The 6,803-nt window shown below is 31.2% G+C and overlaps 1 protein-coding gene across 1 annotated transcript in view; it reads left to right on the top strand.

Moving 5' to 3' along the window:
• The window catches only part of DOK6 (docking protein 6), a 718,344-nt gene that overhangs the window by 28,264 nt on the left and 683,277 nt on the right, over window positions 1-6,803 (top strand). The gene's annotated exons all lie outside the window — the stretch shown is intronic.

Genomic DNA, 6,803 nt, shown 5'->3' with positions numbered 1-6,803 from the left:
AATATGTGAATTTTATATTTGAAATTATATCTCATTTACATGATTATGCTTCCTTTCTTCTCACTCTTTTAAATATTGGCAAGATTTTCTCCAAAACATGACCAATGTGGGATGAATGTGTATTTATTATATTACCTAAAATACCCACTGCCTGTGATATGCAAGCAGATTACCATGGGATACAATGAAGATTATTTTCTCTACATTAACATTTTGACTTGTCTGCCTATTAACTCCCTTGCTTCCTTTTGGGGCTTTTGCATGCATTGTGAAGAAGAGAGTAGAAAGGTGTGGACAAGGTGAAGGAATTGCTAACTTTTCTGGAAAAGTCATTTCAACTATCCAAAAAGATGTTTTTAAACTACAATATCCAAGTCATCACCTGGAACCTGCTGGGAGGTGGGGGTTGAAAGAACAAATAAGCCTGAATACTGTCTATCCCTCAAATGGAATGAAGAACAGAAATTACTTTTTCATGGTTTGACCACAAAATTGTGAAGTTATTTGTTCAGCTCATTCTTACTTGGGTTTTTGGAGGTTGGTCTCATTATTTTATTAGACCTGTCATGAATTGCCTGTGTGTAGAGCATCCTTAAAATGGAAATTTCAAAATGTCAAATACAAGTGGTTTTGCAATCATGCACTGTTTCAAAGTATATATATATATATATATATATATATATATATATATATATATATATATATATATATATATATATATATATATATATACACATATACACATATACATATATACATATATATACATATATACACACACATATATACATACATACATATATATACATACATACATGCATATATATATATATATACACATATATCTCACTGCTCTCAGTATGGATCACAGATGACTTCTAGATATAGGTACTGGACATGTTCATGACTGTGTCTGCCTCTACTATATGAAGAACATAAACTGAACAATCAAATATAATTTTGGGGACATGACTTTGCTATGCAGAATCAATCTGTCAACATTTTAATTTTCTTATTTACGTTCAAATCTGAACTATAAAAATAAATACATTTAAAATAGTTCTTTGAAACTTTATATTTTTCCAAATGTTTTCATTTCAGTCATATTAGTGCCCTTTACATGTGGTAGATTCACTGGAATATGTGGTTTTAAAACCATAAATATAATGAACCTAAAATTTTTTAAATCTGTAATATTTTATGTTTAAAGTACATGTTTTATAAAATTCATTCTGAATTATATAAGATTTCATCTTACCAAAAGGGTACACAAAAACTAGGGTATACAATGAAACAAACAAAAATGATTGGTGATTTTTTTTCACTAACTGCATGGTTATGCAGCATTTCAATTTTAAAATTTGTTATTTTGCATTGTTATTAGCATGATTTATTCATTTACTACCTTATAGATGTAACTTGTCTCTTGCCTTTCTCACATAAACTCTGAAAAGTCATTTTACTTCCTTGGGCTTCAGTTTCTTCATCTATTACAAAGGCCTTGAACTGTATTATCTTAAGGTCCCATCTAGTTATAAGATAATATAATTAGGTTTGTCTTGGGTGGGACAACATATATATTTTTTATACTCAGCTAGTCTTCCTCACACTTAAGAGAGGTGCCACCCTCCTACTGACCACACACATAATTCATAAACCTTCTAATAGCCTAAAGAAGATGTGACAGGGGGAAACTAAAACATGTAAACATAACCTATCTCATGTGTTGTGGTTAGTCCTTCATTGTCAAAGATGACCAACGACATCACAAGTGATGTCTTGACTTGCATGTGAATTGGATGTAATGATTGGATGTAAAAAGTTGTCAGCCTCACTCTCTTTTTCCCTGTTATTGAAGTCCTTTGACAGGACAAACTCAAGACTAACAGCACTGGACCTAGATGCACCTTGGTAATCAATGACTGACCAAGTTCTAAGCCTTGTGCAGTGCCTACTTCAGCTGCTTTCATGATAATTTGTTCATAACACCAAGGAAAGTTTTCACATGCTTGGGATAGACATCCCCCAAATCAACAACAGTTTTTTTTAAAATAATAAGTGTTTTTATTTATAGTTTTGAGTTTCAAATTTTACCCCTCCTCCCCTCCCTCCCCTCCCCTGTCCCTGAGGCCATAAGCAATCAGATATAGGTTATACATGTGCAATTATGTAAAACATTACTATATTAGTCATTTTGTATTAAAAAAAACTTGAATAAAAGAAAAAATGAAAGAAACTGAAAAATAGCATGCTTCAGTCTGTGTTCAATCAATATCAGTTCTTTCTTTGGAGGTGAATAGTGTGCTTCATTAGTCCTTTGGTATTGTCTTGAATCATTGTATTGTTGAGAATAATTAAGTCGTTCACCATTCCTCATCAAACAATATTGCTGTCTCTGTGCAAAACATTTGCTTGGCTCTTCTCACTTCACTATGTATAAGTTCATACAAGTCTTTTCAGGCCTTTCTGAAATTATCATAATGGTCATTTCTTATAGCACAATAACAAGCCATCATCATCATATACCACAGCTTTAACAAAAGTTTTGAGGACTGTCGGTTATCCTCAACTTACCTCATAATGAGATTATATGTGTATTTTAATAACTGAATTCCTATGTATTGGTACAAGGTAGATGTGCTACTCATCATATTATCCTTTATAAGAAACATTGGAGTTTGAAATTTATAGAAAATAAACTATATTTAATAATTTAGATTATTTTTATTGAAAAGTCCTTATTTTCCTTAACTTTAGTAATGATGTAGTAAATGTTCATTCCCTATGACAAGCAATTTTGACAACAATGCAGAATAGAAAATGAAGAAATAGAATGATGTTATGGCTTCAACCTTGACATTTTTAGTATCTTTTTAGCTGAAAATTTTCCCTTGTAGTAATGAAATGATTGAAAATTATAAGTTCTAAATAAATTTAATGTTATAATTTGTATTTGTGTCCTGTGATATTTTTATATTATTATTGCTTTTTAAATAAAATTATATTGACATTTTCAAAATAGTAATCATAAAATAGAATCTCAACATTCAGTGATGATACTCAGGCCAAAAAAAAATTACATTTTTCCTTCTATTAAAAAAGGAAAATTTTTCTGATTCATGTTCCATTATGAAATACACATGTAGGTAGCAAGATGATTCCAAAAAACATGCTTCTTCTAAGTTTACCTGACCCCTCTACTGCCATTTGATATAATTGACAAAGGCTGCTGGCAAAGTGATGATTTCAAATAAAAACAACCAATAAATAACAAAATAATGAATAGAAAAATTATGCCACAGGCATTGTCAGGACTCATTCTCCAGAGTCAGTGATTTGTCCTTTGGAGTTTTTGGTTCTGATTCTTCATTCCCACTCCTTAGATCTACCCTTATCAGTCACTTTTGGCCGTCTCTTTAATGTCTAGATTTCACAGTTTATATTCAAGTCATATTCTTGGATTTATTTTAGCAGATACTTCTTTCATAACTCTTGCTCTCCCAGCTAAATAGACATTCAAACTTGTTGTACCCACAGACACTGCTTCCTAGGAGTGGACAAATAACATTTGTGGAATCCACTCTTTGCTGAGAAACATGACTTTGGCTTCGTCTTTGCCAGGTCTTCAATAAAGCTGACCAATTCACCATAACTCTTTTTGTTGTTATCAGATCCGATGTTATACTTCAAATATTTCATTGGAAATTTATCATATGCAAGGTAAAATTTCTAGAAGATAATTCATAAACAAAGCTAATGGAAAAACTATGGAGTTACACACTGTCAGAAAAATGAAATATAGACTAGTGGATTTTTTGAGTTTCAGTTATAGTTTAGGATTTTGGCTAGCCTCTTTAGCTGAAAAAGTTTATTAATTTATTTAATCCTATCTTAAATTTACCTCAGAATCTAGTCATCTACTAATATCCTTCCCTGTCAAATAACTGTTTGTAGATATGCATGCATTTAATTCACATTTACACATGTATCACATATGTATTAATGAACATATTTACATGTACACATATGTAAATATATTTATATATAGTATGCCCTAATAAAATATTTCTTGCAGAAAGTGAATATTTATGTTGTGTTTTTTAATCCTTGCCACCTAGCACAATGACTGGAACATAGTAGGTACTTAATAAATCCTTAGTGATTGATGGTTTACTCAGCATAGTTTGTAGGGTTTGGAGGAGAAATGTCAACACTATTTGTTTTCTGTATAATTTCACAATGTAATATTAGAGCAGTAAACTTGTATCTCCCAATTATAAAATATTTAAGAATCAATTTAATTCTTAATAACTCATCACATGTTATTGCTCTCTCATTGAAACAGTAAATTACTTTTATGTTATCTTCTTTCCTCTAACTTAAAGTTCTGATAATTTACTCTTCTTGAAAAAGTAGTCATGTGACTACTTCAGTATCTCAAGGATCTGAAACTTCATGTAAGGACAATAAAAAGCAGCTGTTTAAACTTTTTGGGGAGAAAAAGCATATGCAATGATGACAATACAACAGAGAGACAGCCAAAATATTTCACTCTTATTTTGCTTCTCTATCCCCCTATGACTAAGAAGATAATATTTGAATGGAAAAAGAAAGAACAAAAATGAACTGAAACTCAAAACAGCTTATAAGCTCGATAGAATCCAAAAAAGGAAATCCAAGAGACATCAAGGGATTCCTGATCATGCCATATATAGATTCAAGGAAGTGGAGATGTTTAGCCTGAAGAAGAGACAACTTAACAGACAAAATAGTTGGGTTTGAGGATATAAAAGGTTACTCTGTAGAAGTGGGATTTTTATATTCCAAAAGGCAGAACTTGATAACTGATTTGAAGTTTTGAAGGAAAACAAACTTGTCTTCATCTCAAGAAAAAGAACAAACAAAACTTCTTTACAATAAGAGCCATACAGAAATGTAATGTGATGAGAGGGAATAGGTTTAACTTAACCTTACTCAAAATCCAAGCAAAAACTAGATAACTACTTTTTGGGTCAAAGTATTTATTGTTCAAATACGGTTTGGATTGGATGGTCTCTGAGTATTCATCTAACTCTCAGATTCTGAGAGTCTGTCATTTGAGTGGATGTATACTAAAACAATGCAGAACATGATTAGCCCTTCGTATGATAATAATCAAAATTTGGGAGATGTAGTGACCAAAACCTTTTATTATTGATGGTTATCCTTACAGTAATGAGCCTCTTCTCAATAAATTTTATCTATCCTAGCCTTTAGCTAACAGAAATATAATATGTTATTGGGTCTGCATAGATATGTGCTGGAATATGATAAGACTGGCTAGAACATTTGATATCCTTAAGTCACCTCTTCACTATGATGTGGTATAAGATGCAGAGCATACAATTTATAATTTTACCTTTCAAAACTAATTTGTTCACCAATAACTTGTGCTTTTAAATAATTTAATGATAGCTTTTTGTCTTTACATCACATACTTTTCCAATTGTATCATTTTTCTACTACCCTCTCAAACAGAGCCATTCCTTATAACAAAGGATTTTTAAAAGGATAAGAAAAGTTTAGCAAAACTAACCAATGCATTAATAAAGAATGACATTAATGCTAGTGAAGAATTACACCTTGCAGTACCCATCTCAGCACTCTCTGTCTCTGTCTCTCTCTGTCTGTGTCTCTCTGTCTCTGTCTCTGTCTCTGTCTCTCTCTTTCATATGCATTTTATTCATTTGTCTGGAGGAAATATGCTGCACTGTAACTTTTATATGGCTTATATAATAGGCTTAAATTGTTCCTGTGTATTTTTCTGAATTTTTGGAACAAATGCCTATAAAATTCTACCATATCTTGATGACCATATGAGTCACATTTCTGTATATATTGTTTTAAAATCTTGAAGTATAATACTTGTTGCAAATGGAATAAATAAACTGCCACCCCATTCATTAGAAATACACTATGTGCTGTTCCAGCAAGTAAAGATTTGTATTCTTCTTATAGGTGGTCTATAGTCTTGACCCATAGAAATTATCTCATCTCATTTCTTTGACATCATGCCTTTTCCTTACTCTGCACATTGAGAACTGCTAAAAGGATTGATAATTACAAAAATTAGACCTGCATAAATATTAGATATAATTTCTGTGGTGTTATAAGGGGTTTATTTATTTATATTCTCAACTTCAATACCAAATCAAATAATCAATGAGAATTTACATAGAAAAGTAGATAATAAAAAGAAAATTTAATATGAAATGCTAAATCTCTATACCATGTATTGCCTGCTTTAAAAAATTATGTAGTAAATTCAATATGTTACTTTCATAATTATGGACATCAAAAAAACCAACCTTCTTCATTGGCCTTCTTTTATTTCTTTTCTTCCATTATTATTTCTACCAATTTCTTTCACCACCAATTTCCAAGTGTATCCTTGGGGCAAATAAGTGTATTCAAATAAAATAAATCCACAAAGTAAATATACCTAGAAATCAATCTGTGTGTGTGTGTGTGTGTGTGTGTGTGTCTCATTTGTTTTCCCTTAGGAGGTAGACAACATACTTCATTATAGGTCCCATGGACATATGGTCTGTCATTGCTTTGATCAAAGTTCTAGAGTCTTTCTTCTTTGTTTTCCTAAAAAACGTTGTTACTGAATAAATTGTTTACCTGTATCTTTTCATTTCATTCTGTACCAGTTCCCAAATTCTCTGAATTCTCTGAAATTATCTCTTTTGTCATTTCTTACTTCATGAGACCTTATCGTTACATTCAGATACCATACTTTGTTCTATTATTGCACCATT

This window comes from Dromiciops gliroides, chromosome 1 (genome assembly GCF_019393635.1).
Source record: "Dromiciops gliroides isolate mDroGli1 chromosome 1, mDroGli1.pri, whole genome shotgun sequence".
Classification (NCBI taxonomy): domain Eukaryota; kingdom Metazoa; phylum Chordata; class Mammalia; order Microbiotheria; family Microbiotheriidae; genus Dromiciops; species Dromiciops gliroides.
This window is presented reverse-complemented; position numbering and strand designations above follow the sequence as displayed.